An 18,938-nucleotide genomic window follows, 5' to 3' on the forward strand; every position below is an offset into this window, starting at 1 on the left:
CATTTACAGAGTTTAAACTACCCCATCTTCCCCTTCAAGTCATTGAAATCAGGGTTTGAGGCAGTCTGGAGGTCTAGTACCCTTGTCACGCCTCATTTGCAGTCCGGTCGGAGAGTGGTAGGATCGAGGGTCTTGGTGGTGGATCATTAGTTGGAGCTGGGTGCAGGCATGGCTTCATGCGCTTTTTCCATTGTTCCATTGTTGCACCATGTCTGGTCGGTAGGGTTGCTGCGGTGGTGGTTTGGTACCATGAGTGGTGGTTGTTTCTTCTTGGGTGGACAGTGGTGGTATCCATCCGGCTGTTAATTGCACCCCTTCTTCTTCTTCCACCTTTTATGGCACCTGGAAGTCTTCTGAGGTTGAGGGGGAGCCGTCCTGTGGATGGAAGGAGAGTGTAGAGGCAGCTCACCTTTTTTGAATTGTTACTATCCCCAGCTGAGGTTACCCCTGAACAAGCCTGATCCCAGAGTGGAACCCAGCTTGATAGATCCTAACTTTTACTTGTTTGTTTAGATACATGGGGAGTTGCTACAGACAGGGGCACAGGAGTCAGTTGATAGACTTTTAACAAAAGAATAAAACGTTTGTTCAACTAGAAAAGATGAACTATATTATATTACTCTTTCACCCACAACTATACCTTTAAAGATATGTTTGTAAGGATTGTAAGGATAACACAAGTTACAAAAGATATATTATACTCTAATTTTAGATTTTAGAGTCCATTATTAAGGATGAAATTTCAGAATACTTGGAAGTGCATGGTAAAATCGGGCAAAGTCAGCATGGTTTCATCAAGGGGAGGTCATGCCTGACAAATCTGTTAGAATTCTTTGAGGAGGTAACGAGTAGGTCAGACAAAGGGGAGCCAATGGATGTTATCTACTTGAACTTCCAGAAGGCCTTTGGCAAGGTTCCGCACAGGAGGCTGCTCAGTAAGATAAGAGCCCCTGGTGTTAGAGGCAAGGTACTAGCATGGATAGAAGATTGGCTGTCTGGCAGGAGGCAGAGAGTGGGGATAAGGGGGTCCTTCTCAGGATGGCGGCCAGTGACTAGTGGAGTTCCGCAGGGGTCAGTGTTGGGACCACAACTTTTCACTTTATACATTAATGATCTAGATGAAGGAACTGAGGGCATCCTGGCTAAGTTTGCAGATGATATAAAGATAGGTGGAGAGACAGGTTGAGGAGGCGGGGAGGCTGCAGAAGGATTTGGACAGGTTAGGAGAATGGGCAAAGAAGTGGCAGATGGAATACAACGTGGGGAAGTGTGAGGTCATGCACTTTGGTAGGAAGAATAGAGGCATAGGCTATTTTCTAAATGGGGAGAGAATTCAGCAATCTGGAGTGCAAAGGGACTTGGGAGTCCTAGTCCAGGATTCTCTTAAGGTTAACTTGCAGGTTGAGTCGGTAGTTAGGAAGGCAAATGTAATGTTGGCATTTATTTCGAGAGGACTGGAATATAAAAGCAGGGATGTGCTGCTGAGGTTTTATAAGACTCTGGTCAGACCGCATTTAGAATATTGTGAGCAATTTTGGGCCCCGTATCTCAGGAAGGATGTGCTGGCCCTGGAGAGGGTCCAGAGAAGGTTCACGAGAATAATCCTAGGAATGAAAGGCTTAACATATGAGGAACGTTTGAGGACTCTGGGTCTATACTCGATGGAGTTTAGAAGGATGAGGGGGGATCTGATTGAAACTTACAGAATACTGAAAGGCCTGGATAGAGTGGACGTGAGGAAGATGTTTCCATTAGTAGGAGAGACTAGGACCCGAGGGCACAGCCTCAGAGTAAAGGGAAGACCTTTTAGAACAGAGATGAGGAGAAACTTCTTTAGCCAGAGAGTGGTGAATCTATTGAATTCATTGCCACAGAAGGCTGTGGAGGCCAGGTTATTGAGTGTATTTAAGACCGAGATAGATAGGTTCTTGATTGGTAAGGGGATCAAAGGTTATGGGGAGAAGGTGGGAGAATGGGGTTGAAAAACTTATCAGCCATGATTGAATGGCGGAGCAGACTCGATGGGCCAAATGGCCTAATTTCTGCTCCTATGTTTTATGGTCTTATGGTCTCTAATGAACACAGTAAGTATGCAGCCCACGTAAATCTATAGCACCCTGTGGTCAGACACACCACACTCTGACCTCAAGTGACAGATGCTACCTCAACCAGATGCTATGGATCTCTCCTTAACACCCCCCAGATGCTTGTCACAGTGTGAACCAACCAGTCTCACTGAATTCTGTCTTTCACACGAGGGTTTCCAATCTCCATGGCCTAGCCTTGTAATCTTCTCCCATACCGACGCTTTCTCTCAGATGCCTTCCGCAAGGGTTCACCTCGAAGGTTTCGACCTCTCCTTCTGATGTTCCTCTTACCTGGTCACCACATGCATTCAAGCTGTCTTCCATGCACTCTCTCTCACCAACTCAGCATTAGTAGTACACCACTGCTTCACATGCCCATGGCAAAGAGTTACAGACACTCAGTTGTCTCTTTGGGCCTTCTTGCCTCTTGCAAGCTGTTCTCATTTTAAATCTGCTTTCTGCAGCTTTTGTCTCTTTAAATCTGAAGCTTGAAGCCTTTCTCTCTGCCCCTCACTCTTAACTTCACTTAACAGGACCTTTTCCAAGGTTCCTGTCCTTCCTTTGACTAGGTCTTCTTTGGATTTTCTCTTCTTCCATTTCCCTGGATTTGTGGGGTTTTCTTTAGCTTGGGACTTGCTATCTGTCTCCTTTTAGGCTGCTTCTGCTGCACAGCTGTCTTCAAACCAAATGAACTCAAACAGCTTCCAAAACAAGCTGCTGTTTCTCTTCTTCTGTGTATGTCTGTGGGATGGACCTGCCTCTCTGAGCCCCTGTTGCTAGGCAACAGTCCAATCCTTCTACCCTTGTATGTTTACTTTCTCTTTAGGGGTCGTAAACCTCCTCATTAGAAATGTAGGCACTTTTCTAAAGTGAAACTAAAACTCCATTTGACTTTTCTTAACACACAGATACAGAAATACAAATCAAACTTAAACTTTAAAACTAAAACTCATTCCTAATACCCGCAAATACCAATATAACTTACTTAAACTATCTCTATTTCCTAACAGAGTAGTGTTTGCATTGGGCTGCTACTTGGTTCCAGTGGACTCTGTGGTTTCATCACACTGGCTGGTACTTGCTGGACCGCAGTAGTGTGTAAGTCATCATCTCAATCGATTGCACTGTAGTTGCTGGTGGAGGCAGAGGCTCTTCTGGAAGTCATTCTGGCTCTGGCATCACCTCCACTGAGGGTGCTGTGATAACTTCCTGTGCTAGGAGTTGGTCTGGCCCTTGGTTTGGTTCAGGGACCCGAAAAAGAGAACAGACCTGCTCTGCGAACAGGGAAGATAAGTTATAAACAAAGTCAACATTGGGTTGCTGCTTTGTAGTTGGGCTTTTGAGAGGACAAGTTTCTGGCTGTATGGTTGTATTCACATCTTCTGCCAGTTGAAGCAGGTCGGGAGTTATGCAGGCGTTTCTACTGAGGAGTGAAAAGGGCTGATTTTGCACAACGTACATGACTTCTGTGATCTGTTTGTCGCTGTCCCTTAATGCTCTTGAATCATTCTAATGACCGGGACTTGGAATCCCCCTGCAACATAGAGTGGGGTGTCGCGGTTTGGACCCAGCAGCCTTGGGGTCACAGTTCTTCATCCTATAAGATGGTTACTCCGGCATCAGAATCTAACTTGAAATTGGTTAGATGGCTATTTACTGAAATGTCCACATTCCAGAAGGAGGAGCTGCATCATCTGATGTCGTCCAGAAAGACCAGCTGTGTGTCTTCTGGGTCGGTAACCTCGACTTTGCGAATGGCTCTCGGATTGTCTGCGCAGTGCGGAGGGTCTGACTGGCATAGCTTGCTGAAGTGCCCTGCTTGTGACAGTGGAAGCATTTAGCAGCACTGGCCAGACACTGGTCATTCCTGTGGGTGCGCTTCACCCTGCAGCGCTGGCACGGTCATTCAGCAAGGTGGTTGGGGTTGGCTTACCCTGGCTTGGACAGTCTCTGCACTTCTGTGGTTGGATGTGGTGGGCTGAGGTATGGCACCTGCCGAATGAAGTGCTCTCACCTCTAAGAAGAAGGAAAAACATACTTGACCTCATCCTCACTAACCTGCCTGCCACAGATGCATCTGTCCATGACTGTATCAGTAGGAGTGACTGCCCCACAGTCATTGTGAAGACGAAGTCCCGCCTTCACATTGAGATTACCCTCCATTGTGCTGTTTGGCACTAACAGCATGCTAAATGGGATGGATTGCGAACAGATCTAGCAACTCAAGACTGGGCATCCATGAGGCGCCGTTAGCAGCAATGGAATTGTACTCAAGCACAATCTGTAACCTCATGGCTCGGCATATCCCCCACTCTACCATTACCATCAAGCCAGGAGATCAACCCTGGTTCAATGGAGTGCAGGAGGGCATGCCTGGAGCAGCAACAGGCATATCTAAAATTGAGGTGTCAACCTGGTGAATCAATAACACAGGAATATTTGCATGCCAAACAGCATAAGCAGCAAGTGATAGACAGAGCTAAGCAATCTCACAACCAACGGATCAGATCTAAGCTCTGCAGTCCTGCCACATCCAGTTGTGAATGGTGGTGGACAATTAAATAACTCACTGGAAGAGGAGGCTCCACAAATATCCCCAATCTCAATGATGGAAGAGCACTTCAGTGCAAAAGAAAAGGCTGAAGCATTTGCTACAATCTTCAGCCAGAAGTGCCGAGTAGATCATCCATCTCAACCTCCTCCGGAGGTCCCCAGCATCACAGATGCCAGTCTTCAGCCAATTCGATTCACTCCACCTGTTATCAAGAAACGGCTAAAGGCACTGGATACTGCAAGGGCTATGGGGCCTGACAATATTCTGGCAATAGTACTGAAGACTTGTGCTCCAGAACATGCCGTGCCTCTAGCCAAGCTGTTCCAGTACAGCTACAACACTGGCATCTACCCGGCTATGTGGAAAATTGCCCAGGTATGTCCTAAACACAAAAGGCAGGACAAATCCAACCTGGCCAATTACTGGCCCATCAGTCTACTCTCCATCATCAGTAAAGTAATGGAAGGGGTCATCAACAGTGCTATCAAGTGACACTTAGCAATAACCTGCTCACTGAACCCCAGTTTGGGTTCCGCCAGGGACACTCAGTTCCTGACCTCATTATAGCCTTGGTTCAAACGGGGACAAGAGAGCTGAACTCCTGAGGTGAGGTGAGAGTGGCCACATTTGACCGGGTGTGGCATCAAGGAGCCCTAGCAAAACTGGAGTCAATTGTCATTAGGGAGAAATCTCTCCACAGGTTGGAGTCATACCTAGCACAAAAGAAGAAGGTTGTGGCTGTTGGAGGTCAGTCATCTCAGCTCCAGGACATCACTGCAGGAGTTCCTCAGGGTAGTGTCCTCAGCTCAACCATCTTCAGCTGCTTCATCAATGACCTTCCTTCCATCATAAGGTCAGAAGTGGGGATGTTCGCTGATGATTGCATGATGTGCAGCACCATTCGCGACTTCTCAGATAGTGAAGCCGTCATGTCCAAATGCAGCACAACCTGGACAATATCCAAGCTTAGGCTGACAAGTGGCAAATAACATTTGCGCCACACAAGTGTCAGGCATTGATCATCTCCAACGAGAGAGTATCCAACCATCACCCCTTGATGTTCAATGGCATCACCATCACTGAATTTCCCACTACCAACATCCTGGGGGTTACTATTGACCAGAAACCGAACTGGACTAGCCATATAAACATTGTGGCTACAAGAGCAGGTCAGAGGCTAGGAATCCTGTGACAAGTAACCCACCTCCTGTCTCCCCAAAGTCTATCCACCATCTACTAGACGCAAGTCAGGAGTGTGATGGAATACTCGCCACTTACCTGGATGAGTGCAGCTCCCAAAACATTCAAGAAGCTTGGCACCATCCAGGACAAAGCAGCCTGGTTGACTGGCACCACATTCACCAACATTCACTTCCTCCACCACTGACACACAGTAGCAGCAGTGTGTACCGTCTACAAGATGCACCGCAGGAATTCACCAAGGCTCCTTCGACAGCACTTTGCAAACCCACAACCATGACCATCTGGAAGGACAAAGGCAGCAGATGGATGGGAACACCACCACCTGGAAGTTCCCCTCCAAGTCACTCACCATCCTGACTTGGAAATATATTGCTGTTCCTTCACTGTCGCTGGGTCAAAATCCTGGAACTCACTTCCTAACAGCACTGTGGATGTACCTATGCCACATGGACTGCAGCGGTTCAAGAAGGCAGCTCACCACCATCTTCTCAAGGGCAATTAGGGATGGACAATAAAATGCTGGCCTAGCCAGCGAAGCCCACAACCCATGAATGAATGGCAGTAGTTGTAGAAAAATCAGGGGCAACTACAGGCCTTATCTAAATCTGAGTTGTTATGCACAGAGTTAATCTATTATGTTGCACCAGCCAGGACCGCACATGTTTATTTTACAGCCATACAAATAGGAAACAGCTGTGTGTAAATCCAACTGGATGAAAAGCAGGTCTTAAAATAAAGAATCCTTGGACTCAAGAAATTTTTACTATACCTATAAATGTTAAAAATTTGCATTTTCTTTCAAAACTTTAAAATAAATGTCTAAAAAATATGAAACCAAATAATGTAGAATTATTCTGAAGGAAAAATACTTGCACATGGATAAGAAATGAGGCTGTAAATATTAACAATTAAAAAACTAATGGCATAGCAAAGTTAATGATAGGCAATGCAAGGGTGTTTAAAGCAAATTTGCACTTTCACAAATTAAAAGTAGTTTTCATGGATTATAACAGTCAATATCTGTGCAATTAATAAATGCTCAAAACCACATCCGTGACAACATTTCTGAAAATGTCCCTGCTCGGTAATTCAATATCTATGTCAAACATACAGGATTATCTACACATAAGCATTTTAGTTTGATGCAATCTGTGCATCGCTAAGAATTTCATATTGGCAAATGTTCATTTAATTTTTTGGATGCTAAGAAAATTATTGAATTTTACAATAGCATATGTAACAAATTATTGCACAATCAACAGGGCACAGGGGTTTCCTGTCTGGTTAGTTAGTAATTAAACAATTATAATAGTAAGATTTCAAACATTATTGATGCATCAAACAACTACTAAAAGACTAATCAAAGCTCGCAATTGCTTCCAATCATTTATAGCATCTAAGATTTGCATCATGGAGTTGATTAATCACAGAACCAGAGGAGTGATTTTAACCTTCAAGTAACTTTCTTGCACACAATAAAATTGTTCATTCATAATTTGTAGTATTTTAAACAATTATAAGAAATTGTCTGACAAACATGCTGTAATATTATGCACAGCAGTGTTCCAGGGGGGATCAACCTCATCTACAGATTGTAGTATGACCACAACCAACTGATAGTTCACAGACGATAAGAATTTACTTGGAACAAGAATCCCAACCATCACTAATAATATTTTCTGCTTAATCATTACTACCAATAATAAAGAATCCATATAAACCTCAGTATTGTTGAGAACAAGGCACAGCTTACACATCCTGCAAAAGTAAACATTCTAATTTCAGATACTGGGAAAGTATTAGAAAGTCTGCTGAATTTTTCTTTAGAACAATATTAAGGCATATTTTTAGTGTCTACTTATTCTGCCTTAACTTTGTACAAATAAGCTAACTCATTTCAATCAATTCTATATGAGCATTTAACATTTAGAATGAAGTATTTGGTATTCAATGCCATGCTGAATACTAAAATCAAGTAACATGTTTTGTCATTTTTTTCCATTTTATACAATTTCCTTTATAGTTTTGCACAATTACTTACATAATAGTCAATGAGGATAAATTGTTTGGATGGTCAATAGCTTACCATCTAAAAGGGCTGACAAGAGCTTCTGTACCAGCTGCAATCTCTAAGCTGGAGGTGTGTACTGCTGTTGCCTGAGTCTCTCTGCTCCCTGAACTGCAAAAAACTTGACCGCTCTCACAATGTTTCATGTGGATCTGGCAACTTGCCATTTGCTAACAGAATTACACACAGTCGTAAGGGAGGCGTAACTCAAAGGGAAAGATCCTGGATTTGTTTTATTCAAAGACTGATCCATAATTTGCTTTGATGAATCTAACAAGCTAATTACTTTTAAGAATACCTGATCGATATCCATATGGCAGCAGCAGCTTCATAGGCAAAAATAAATATTTCAAAAGTTATGTTATCTGTTTCTTCCAAGATAATTTTGGAATTAACTATTATTCATTTCACTCTCCTTTGTGCTTTTGTGCTCCTTTAATATTTAAAAGGTAGAATAACAATATATTTCTGCATTAGACCATCTTCAAACAAAACCTTCCCAAAATAACATTAGATCACTATCGATATTGTCAATACTTGTTACTTCCCCAAACAGTTTTGCAAAAGTGATTGCAAAATTAATAAAGGTACAAAGATATTAATTCGTTGAGTAATTTTGAAGGAAAAATAGTACTGGGTCCTATTACATTAAATCATTCACTTATGTTTCTGAGCCTATAATGTAACAGTGACCTCTAGAGGAACTAGTCTGCAGCTTTTTTAAAAAGGCAAAGAATCAGCATAAGACACTAACATGCTAAATTTGATCACTCCTGGAATCCAATGTGGGGATCATAATGTGCACTTAACCCACGTTCATTGATTCCAACACAGGCAGCAAGTCAACTTTGTGCCAACTGCTCATTTCAATGATTTCAGCATCCGCCATGCTGTTGATTGGTCGGATGCATCAGGAGTGCCAACAGTGCAAATGGCTAGTGTTGAACTGTTTTCTTATTCTAATTCATCTTGTTAAAAATCAGAGTACGAACATACGTACGAACATACTGTTATGATACCAGCTGATGTTAATACCGGACAAGTCAGATCTCAGAGTGAAACCTGGCTCCATGGATCCTAACATTTTTTTCAGAAAACATGGAGGTAAATTACTGAACAAATTTACGGGAGTCTGCTGATGAACTTTTAAAACAAAGAATAAAATATTTATTAAGACAAGAAGTGAACTATATCACACCAGACAAAAAGGTTGGAAAGATCTCAATACAAACACAAGAAGACATTCAAATTCCCATTATTCCTTTACCCCAGCAACATCTTTACAGACACATAAACAGAGAAGAGTCATCATTATCTTGACACAAAGGCTTCTCGCTTGGGACTGGCACAGTTACAAATGGTTTTCTTCTGGTTAATTCCTTAGCATTCATATACTTCTCACCCAACTCGTATCTCTCCCCAAGACATCCAGAAACCACACTCTAAATTCACTGTTTCTTCAGCTGCAGAGCAAACAAATGAGTTCCCTAAACTCACTCTTCCAATAACACCTCTGCTAAACTGATCAATTACTAAGTCCTATAACTGATTATTCAGTTAGCTACTGTCCCAACAGCCTTGTGGCTTTTCTTCTCAGAGAGCTAAAAATCCCTATCTTCCCTCACTGGCACACACCATACACTCCCAACAAAGATGCAATAAAAGCAGATTCCATGAATTTCTCAACAATCCAGCCAGACGTTTGTCACATTTTGAGCCAACCAATCTCACTGAAACTTTGTCTTTCTCACGAGCGTTTCCAATCTCCACATTTGAAGATCTCGGCTTGGAATTCTTTCCGAAAGTTGCTCCCACTTGGGCAGTTTCAACATTGGCCCACTTCGCAGGGTTTCAATCTCACCTGAGTTTCCTTTCCCCTGGATTTCCAAGTACTCTCAAACATCACCTTTCAAGCACAATTTCAGATCTTCGGCCATGCCAAGCAGAACACCACTGCTTCATAGGGGTACCTTTGCCCCAATGACCCGCAGCACGGAGTCACCAATATTTATTCTTATCTCCGTCTTAAATGGGAGACCCCTTATTTTCAAACTGTGTCCCTTAGTTCTAGTCTGTCCCACAAGGGGAAACATTTTTTCAGAATCCACCCTTTCAAGCCCCCTCAGGATCTTATATGTTTCAATAAGATCACCTCTCAATCTTCTAAACTCCAATGGGTACAGGCCCAGCCTGTCCAACCATTCTGCATAAGATAACCACCCCTCATCCCAGGTATCAGTCAAGTGAACCTTCTTCTAAACGCACTTATATCCCTTCTTAAATGAGATCAAAATTGTACACAATAACCTAGATGTGGTCTCACTAATGCTCTGTACAATTGTAGCAAAATATCCCAACTTAAATATTCCATTCCCCTTGCAATAAGCAACAACATTCTATTTGCCTTCCTATTCACTTGCTGTACCTGCATACTAACTTTTCCTCATTTATGTACCAGGACACCCAGATGTCTCCTGTACCTCAGAGTTCTGCAATCTCTCTCCATTTAGATAGTATGCTGCTTTTCTATTATCTTAGCAAAGTGCACAACTTGACATTTTCCCACATAATACTCTACCTGCCAAACTTTTGCTCACTCACTTATCCTATTTATGTCCTTTTGCAGACTCCTTATGTCCTCTTCACAACTTACTTTGTTTCCTATCTTTGTGTTATCAGCAAATTTAGCAACCATACATTTGGTCCCATCATTTATGTCATTGATATAAATTGTAAATAGTTGAGGCCCCAGCACTGATCCCTGTGGCACTAGTCACTGGACTAGTACTCCAGAGATAAAAGCAAGATACTGCAAATGCTGGAAATCTGAAACAAAAACAGAAAATGCTGGAAAAACTAGCAGGTCTAACAGCATCTGTGGAGAGAAATACAGAGTTAATGTTTCGAGTCTGTATGACTCTTTTTCAGAGCTAAAGAGAAGTAAAAATGGGTCTCACAGACTAGTCAAGCAACAGTCTGACATAGTCATCCTCACGGAATCATAACTTACAGGTTATGTCCAGACACCACCGTCACCATCCCTGGGTATATCCTGTACCACTGATAGGTCAGACCCAGCAGAAGTGGGGACACAGTGGTATACAGTCGGGAGGGAATTGCCCTGGGGGTCCTCAACATTAACTCCGGACCCCATAAAGTCTCACGGCATCAGGTCAAACACGGGCAAGGAAACTCCTGCTGATTACCACGCCTTCTCTCAGCTGATGAATCAGTGCTCCTCCATGTTGAACACCACTTGGAGGAAGCACTGAGGGTGGCAAGGGCACAGAATGTACTCTGGGTAGGGTCTTCAAGTGCATCACTAAGAGTGGCTCGGTAGCGCCACTACTGACCGAGCTGGCCGAGTCCTAAAGGACATTAATGCTACACTGGGTCTGTGGCAGGTGGTGAGGGAACCAACAAAAGGGAAAAACATACTTGATCTCATCCTCACCAACCTGCCTGCCGTAGGTGCATCTGCCCATGACAGTATCAGTAGGAGAGACCACTGCATAATGGTTGTGGAGACAAAGTCCCGCCTTCACATTGAGGATATCCTTCATTGTGTTGTGTGGCACTACCACCGTGCTAAATAGGATAGATTTCAAATAGATCTAGCAACTCAAGACTGGGCATCCATGAGGTGTTGTGGGCCATCAGCCGCAGCAGAATTGTACTCGAACACAATCTGTAACCTCATGGCCTGGCATATCCCCCCCACTTTACCGTTACCATCAAGCCAGGGGATGAACCCTGGTTCGATGAAGAGTGCAGGAGGGCATGCCAGGAGCAGCACCAGGCTTACCTAAAAATGAGGGAACACCACCACCTGGAAGTTCCCCTCCAAGTCACTCACCATCCTGACTTGGATATATATTGCCGTTTCTTCATTGTCACTGGGTCAAAATCCTGGAAATCCTAACAACACTCTGGGTGTACCTACACCATGTACTGCAGCGGTTCAAGAAGGCAGCCACCACCACCTTCTCAAGGGCAACTGGGAAGGGCAATAAATACTGGCCCAGCCAGCGAAGCCCACATCCCGTGAATGAATAAAAACAAAATTCACATCTCTTCACTGCTTGGAGTTATAGATTGTACCTAGACCCAACTATCTTCAGCTGCTTCATCAATGAAGTTCCTTCCATCACAAGGTCAGAAGTGGGGATTTTCATTGATGATTGCACAATGTTCAGCACCATTCATGACTCCTCAGATGCTGAAGCAGACCCTGCCCATATGCAGCAAGACCTGCACAACCTTTAGACTTGGGCTGATAAGTGGCGAGTAACATTTAAAAAATTCATTCATGGTATTTATTGCCCATCCCTAATTGCGCTTGAGAAGGTAGTGAGTTGCCTTTTTGAACCACCGCAGTCCCTGTGGTGTAGGTACACCCACAGTACTATTAGGGGGGGGGGGGAGTTCCAGGATTTTGATCCTATGACAAAGAAAGAGCAGCTATATATTTCCAAGTCAGAATGGTGAGTGGTTTGGAGGGGAACTTCTAGGTGCTGGTGTTCCCATGTGTCTGCTACCCTTGTCTTTCTAGATGGTAGCGGTCATGGGTTTGGAAGATGCTGACTAAGGAGTCTTGGTGAGTTCAGCATTTGACCAAGTGTGGCATTGGGGAGCCCTAGCAAAAATGGAGTCAGTGGGAATCAGGGGGAAAACTCTCTGCTCATTGGTGCCATACCTAGCACAAAGGAAGATGGTTGTAGTTGTTGGAGGTCAATCATCTCAGTTCCAAGACATCACTCCAGGAGTTGCTCAAGGTAGTGTCCTAGGCCCAACCATCTTCAGCTGCTTCATCAATGGCCTTCCTTCCATCATAAGGTCAGAAGTGAGGATGGGGATATTTATGGAGCCTCCTCCTACAGTGAGTTGTTTAATTGTCCACCACCATTCACAACTGGATGTGGCAGCAATGCAGGACTTAGATTTGATCTGTTGGTTATGGAATCGTTTAGCTCTGTCTAATGCTTACCGCTTATGCTATTTGGCATGCAAGTTGCCCTGTGTTGTCACTTTACCAGGTTGACACCTCATTTTTAGATATGTCTGGTGCTGCTCCTGGCATGCCTTCCTGCATTCTTCATTGAACCAGGTTGATCCCCTGGCTTGGTGGCAATGGTAGAGTGGGATATGCCGGCCTTGAGGTTACAGATTGTGGTCGAGTACAATTCTACTGCTGTTGAAAGCCCACAGCACTTCATGGTTGCCAAGTCATGAGTTGCTAGATCTGTTCGAAATCTATCCCAATTAGCACGGTGGTAGTGCCACACAACACGATGGAGGGTATCCTCAAAGTAAAGATGGGACTTCATCTCCACATTGCGCCACACAAGCACCAGGCAATGACCATCTCCAACAAGAGGGAATCCAACCATCTCCTCTTAACATTCAATGGCATTACCATTGTTGAATTTCCCACTATCAACATCCTAGGGGTTACCACTGACCAGAAACCGAATTGGACTAACCATACAAATACTATGGCTACAGGTCAGAGGCTGGGAATTGTCTGGAGAGTAACTCACCTCCTGAGTCCTCAAAGCCCATCCACCATCTACAAGGGACAAGTCAAAAGTATGATGGAATACTCTTCACTTGCCTGAATGAGTGCAGCTCCAGCAACACATAAGAAGCTCAACACTATCCAGGACAAAGCAGCCCATTTGATTGGCACCCAATCAATCACCTTCAACATCCATTCCCTCTACTACCGATGCACAATGGCAGCAGTGTGAACCATCTACAAGATGCGCTGTAGCCACTTACCAGGGGTCGTTCAACAGCACCTTCCAAACCTGTGACCTCTACCCAGCTAGAAGGACAAGAGCAGCAGATGCATGGGAACACCTGCAAGGTCCACTTTAAGCCACACACCATTCTGACTAGGAACAATGTCACCGTTCCTTCATTGTTGCTGGATCAAAATCCTGGAACTCCTCCCCTAATAATACCACATGAGCTGCAGCGGTTCAGGAAGGTGGCTCACCACCACCTTCTCAAGGGCAATTAGGGATGGGCAATAAAAAGTCCTTGCCTAGCCAGTAATGCCCACAAAAGCCCACAAATTGAACAAATAAAAAAATAATTAAAAAAATCTTGCCAACCCATAAAAGACCATTTCTCCCTACTTCTACACACATGTGCTGTTGTAACAATGGAGGATCAGATCTTCATTGAGATATCATACTTCACAATTCCAGTATGAGTGCTCAGGTACAACATGCTTCACGATTCCAGTATAGGTACAGCACAAGAACATAGGAACATGAGTAGGTCATTCGGCCTGTTGTGCCTATTCCGCCATTCATTTAGATCATGGATGATCAACTACCTCAACACCATTTTCCTGCGCTATCCCCATATCCCTTGATGTCGTTAGTATCCAGAAATCTATCAATTTCCGTCTCGAACATGTTCAATGATTAAGCTCCCATAGCTCTTTAGGGTAGAGAACTCCAAGGATTCACCACCTGTTGAGTGAAGAAATTTCTCCTCATCTCATTGCTTGGTGGTCCTCATCTCAGTCTTAAATGGCCAGCCCCTTAATACGAGACTGTGTTCCCTGGTTCTAGACTCACCAGCCAGGGAAAACATCCTATCTACACCTACCCTGTCATGCCTGTGAGGATTTTGTAATTTTCAATGAGATCACCTCTCATTCTTCAAAACTCTAGAGACCACAGGCCCAGTTTCTTCAATCTCTCATAGAAACATAGAAACTTGGAGCAGGAGTAGGCCATTCAGCCCTTTGAGCCTGCTCCGCCATTCATTACGATCATGACTGATCATCCACTCAATAGCCTGCTCCCGCTTTCTCCCCATACCCTTTGATCCCTTTCGCCCAAGAGCTATATCTAACTCCTTCTTGAAAGCATACAATGTTTTGGTCTCAACTACTTTCTGTGGTAACGAATTCCACAGGCTCACCACTCTCTGGGTGAAGAAATTTCCCCTCATCTCGGTACTAAATGATCTACCCCATATCTTCAGACCGTGACCCCTGGTTCTGGACTCCCCCACCATCGGGAACATCCTTCCTGCATCTACCCTGTCTAGTCCTGTTAGAATTTTATGGGTTTCTATGAGATCCCCCCTCATTCTTCTGAACTCCAGCGAATATAATTCTAATCGGCTCAATCTCTCCTCATATGTCAGTCCCGCCATCCCAGGAATCAGTTGGGTAAACCTTCGCTGCACTCCCTCTATAGCAAGAACATCTTTCCTCAGATAAGGAGACCAAAACTGCACACAATATTCCAGGTGTGGTCTCACCAAGGCCCTGTACAATTGCAGCAAGACATCCCTGTTCCTGTACTCGAATCCTCTGGCTATGAAGGCCAACATACCATTTGCCTTCTTTACCGCCTGCTGCACCTGCATGTTTACCTTCAGTGACTGGTGTACAAGGACCCAGGTCTTGTTGCACATTCCCCTCTCTCAATTTATAGCCATTCAGATAATAATCTGCCTTCCTGTTTTTGCTATCAAAATGGATAACCTCACATTTATCCACATTATACTGCATCTGCCATGCATTAGCCCACTCACTCAGCTTGTCCAAATCACACTGAAGCATCTCTGCATCCTCCTCACAGCTCACCCTCCCACCCAGCTTTGTGTCATCTGCAAAGTTAGAGATATTACATTTAATTCCCTCATCTAAATCATTAACATACATTGTGAATAACTGGGGTCCCAGCACTGATCCCTGCGGTACCCCACTAGTCACTGCCTGCCATTCGGAAAAAGACCCTATTATTCCTATTCTTTGTTTCCTATCTGCCGTCCAGTTTTCTATCCATCTCAATACACTACCCCCAATCCCATACGCTTTAATTTTACACGCCAATCTCTTATGTGGGACTTCGTCGAAAGCCTTCTGAAAGTCCAAATAAACCACATCCACTGGCTCCCCCTCATCAACTCTACTAGTTATATCCTCGAAAAATTCCAGTAGATTTGTCAAGCATGATTTCCCTTTCATAAATCCATGCTGACTCTGTCCGATTCTGCCACTGTTTTCCAAATGCTCAGCTATTAAATCATTTATAATGGACTCTTGAATTTTCCCCACTACTGACGTCAGGCTGACTGGTCTATAGTTCCCTGCTTTCTCTCTGCCTCCCTTTTTAAATAGTGGGGTTACATTAGCTACCTTCCAATCTGTAGGAACTGTTCCAGAGTCTATAGAATCTCAGAAGATGACCACCAATGCATCCACTATTTCTGGGGCCACTTCCTTAAGCGCTCTGGGATGTAGATTATCAGGCCCCAGGGATTTATCGGCCTTCAATCTCATCAATTTCCCCAACAACATTTCCCTACTAATACTGATTTCTTTCAGTTCCTCCCTCTCACTAAACCCTGTGTTCCCCAACATTTCTAGTATGTTATTAGCGTCCTCCTTTGTGAAGACAGAACCAAACTATGTGTCAGCCATTTCTTTGTTCCCCATTATAGATTCCCCTGTTTCTGACTGTAAGGGACCTACATTTGTCTTCACCAATTTTTTTCTCTTCACATACCTTTAGAAACTTTTACAGTCAGTTTTTATGTTCCCTGCAAGCTTACTCTCGTACTCTATTTTCCCCCTCTTAATCAATCCCTTGGTCCTCCTTTGCTGAATTCTAAACTGCTCCCAATCCTCAGGTCTGTTGTTTTTTCTGGCCAATTTGTATGCCTCTTCCTTGCATCTAAAACTATCTCTAATTTCCCTTGTAAGCCATGGTTTGGCCACCTTTCCTGTTTTACTTTTGCGCCAGACAGGAATAAACAATTGTTGCAGTTCACCTATGTGCTCTTTGAATGTTTGCCATTGCCTATCCACCGTCATCCTTTAAGTAACGTTTCCCAATCCATCATAGCCAACTCGCGCCTCATACTATCGTAGTTTCCTTTATTAAGATTCAAGACCCAAGTCTCAGAATCAACTATGTCACTTTCCATCTTGATGAAGAATTCTATCATATTATGTTCGTTCATCCCCAAGGGGCCCCGCACAACTAGATTGCCAATTATTCCTTTCTCATTACACAATACCCAGTCAAGGATGGCCTGTTCTCTCGTTGGTTCCTCAATGTATTGGTCCAGAAAAACATCCCATATACACTCCAGGAATTCCTCCTCTGCGGTATTGTTACTAATTTGATTTGCCCAATCTATAAGCATATTAAAGTCACCCATAATTACAGACGTTCCTTTATTACTTGCTTCTCTAATTTCCTGTTTAATGCTATTCCCAACATCACCACTGCAGTTTGGGGGTCTATATACAACCCCCACTAACATTTTTGCCCCTTAGCATTTTTCAGCTCTACCCATACAGATTCCACATCGTCGGAGCTAATATCTTTCCTCACTATTGCGTTAATTTCCTCTTTAACCAGCAATGCAACTCCACCGCCTTTTCCTTTTTGTCTGTCCTTCCTAAATACATAATACCCCTGGATGTTCAGTTCCCATCCCTGGTCACCCTGCAGCCATGTCTCCGTAATCCCAACTATATCATACCTGTTTACATCTATTTGCGTGGTTAATTCATCCACTTTATTGTGAATGCTCCTCGCGTTAAGGCACAAAGCCTTAAGGCTTGTCTTTTTAACATTACTTGTCCCGTTCCCACTATTTTTCACTGAGGCCCTGTTTGATTCTTGCCCTTGATTTCTCTATTACTTTTCTTATTCCGCTTTCTGTCTTTTGTTCTTGTCTTTGATTCCCCTTCCTCTGACTCCTTGCATAGGTTCCCAACCCCCTGCCATAAGACAACATTGCCATCCCAGGGGTTAGTCTGGTGAACCACCATTGCACTCCCACTATGGCAAGTATATCTTTCCTTAGATAAGGAGACCAAAACTGTACACGATACTCCAGGTGCGGTCTCACTAAGGCTCTATACAATTGCAGCAAGACATCTTTACTCCTATACTCAAATCCCTTTGCAATGAAGACCAAAATACCACCTTCCTCCCTAATTGCTTGCTGCGTCTGCATGCTAGCTTTTAATGACTCCTAAACAAGGACACCCAGGTCCCTTTGGACATCAACATATCCCAAGCTCTCACCATTTGAGAAATACTCTGTTTTTTTCTACCAAAGTGGATAACTTCACACTTATTCACATTATATTCCATTTGCCATGTTCTTGCCCATTCACGTAGTCCATCCAAGTCCCCTTGAAGCCTCCTTGCATCTTCTTCACAACTTACATTCTTAACTAGTTTTGTGTCAGCAGCAAATTTGGAAATATTACATTTGATCTCCACATCCAAATCATTGATATAGATTGAGAACAACTGTTGCCACAGCACTGATCCTTGTGGCACCCCTCTAGTAACAGACTTACTTCCTGAAAATGACCCTTTATCCCTTCTCTCTATTTTCTGTTTGTCAACCAATTCCCAACCCATACCTGTATATTACCCCTCAATCCAATGTGCTCTAACTTTGTTTACTAACCTCCTGTGTGGGATCTTATCAAAAGCCTCCTGAAAATCCAAATACACCAAATCCACTGGTTCTCTTTTATTTATGCTACAAGTACCATCCTCAAAAAAGTCCAACAGGATTGTCAAACATGATTTCCCTTCCATAAATCCATGTTGACTTTGCCTAATCATATCATTATTTTCTAAGTTTCTAGTTATCACATCCTTTATAATAGATTCTAACATTTTTCCTACTACAGGCATCAAACTAACTCCGTTCTTAAATAGCAGGGTTACATTTTCTCCTTTCCAATTTGCAGGAACCTTTCCAGAATCTATAGAATTTTGAACAATAAGCACCAATGAATTCACTATCTCTATAGCCCCTTCCTTCAACATTCTGGAATGCAGCTCATCAGGTCCAGGGGATTTACCAACCTACAATCCAATTAATTTTTCGAGTACTATCTCTTTATTAATACTTATTTCTTTCAGTCCTCATTTTCACAAGCCCCTTGTTTCCCTAGTATTTCTGGGAGATATTTTATATCTTCCTCCATGAAGACAGACACAAATTGTTTAGCTTC

The 18,938-nt window shown here is 43.5% G+C and overlaps 1 protein-coding gene across 1 annotated transcript in view; it reads right to left on the reverse strand.

Moving 5' to 3' along the window:
- Positions 1-8,018, reverse strand: part of LOC144680613 (uncharacterized) — a 447,610-nt gene extending 439,592 nt beyond the window's left edge. Inside the window, exon 1 of the mRNA XM_078541787.1 lies at positions 7,931-8,018. The gene's annotated coding sequence lies outside the window, so the exon portion shown is untranslated. The remainder of the gene's footprint in view (positions 1-7,930) is intronic.
- Between the last annotated feature and the right edge of the window lie 10,920 nt (positions 8,019-18,938).

This window comes from Cetorhinus maximus, chromosome 5 (genome assembly GCF_964194155.1).
Source record: "Cetorhinus maximus chromosome 5, sCetMax3.hap1.1, whole genome shotgun sequence".
Classification (NCBI taxonomy): Eukaryota; Metazoa; Chordata; class Chondrichthyes; order Lamniformes; family Cetorhinidae; genus Cetorhinus; species Cetorhinus maximus.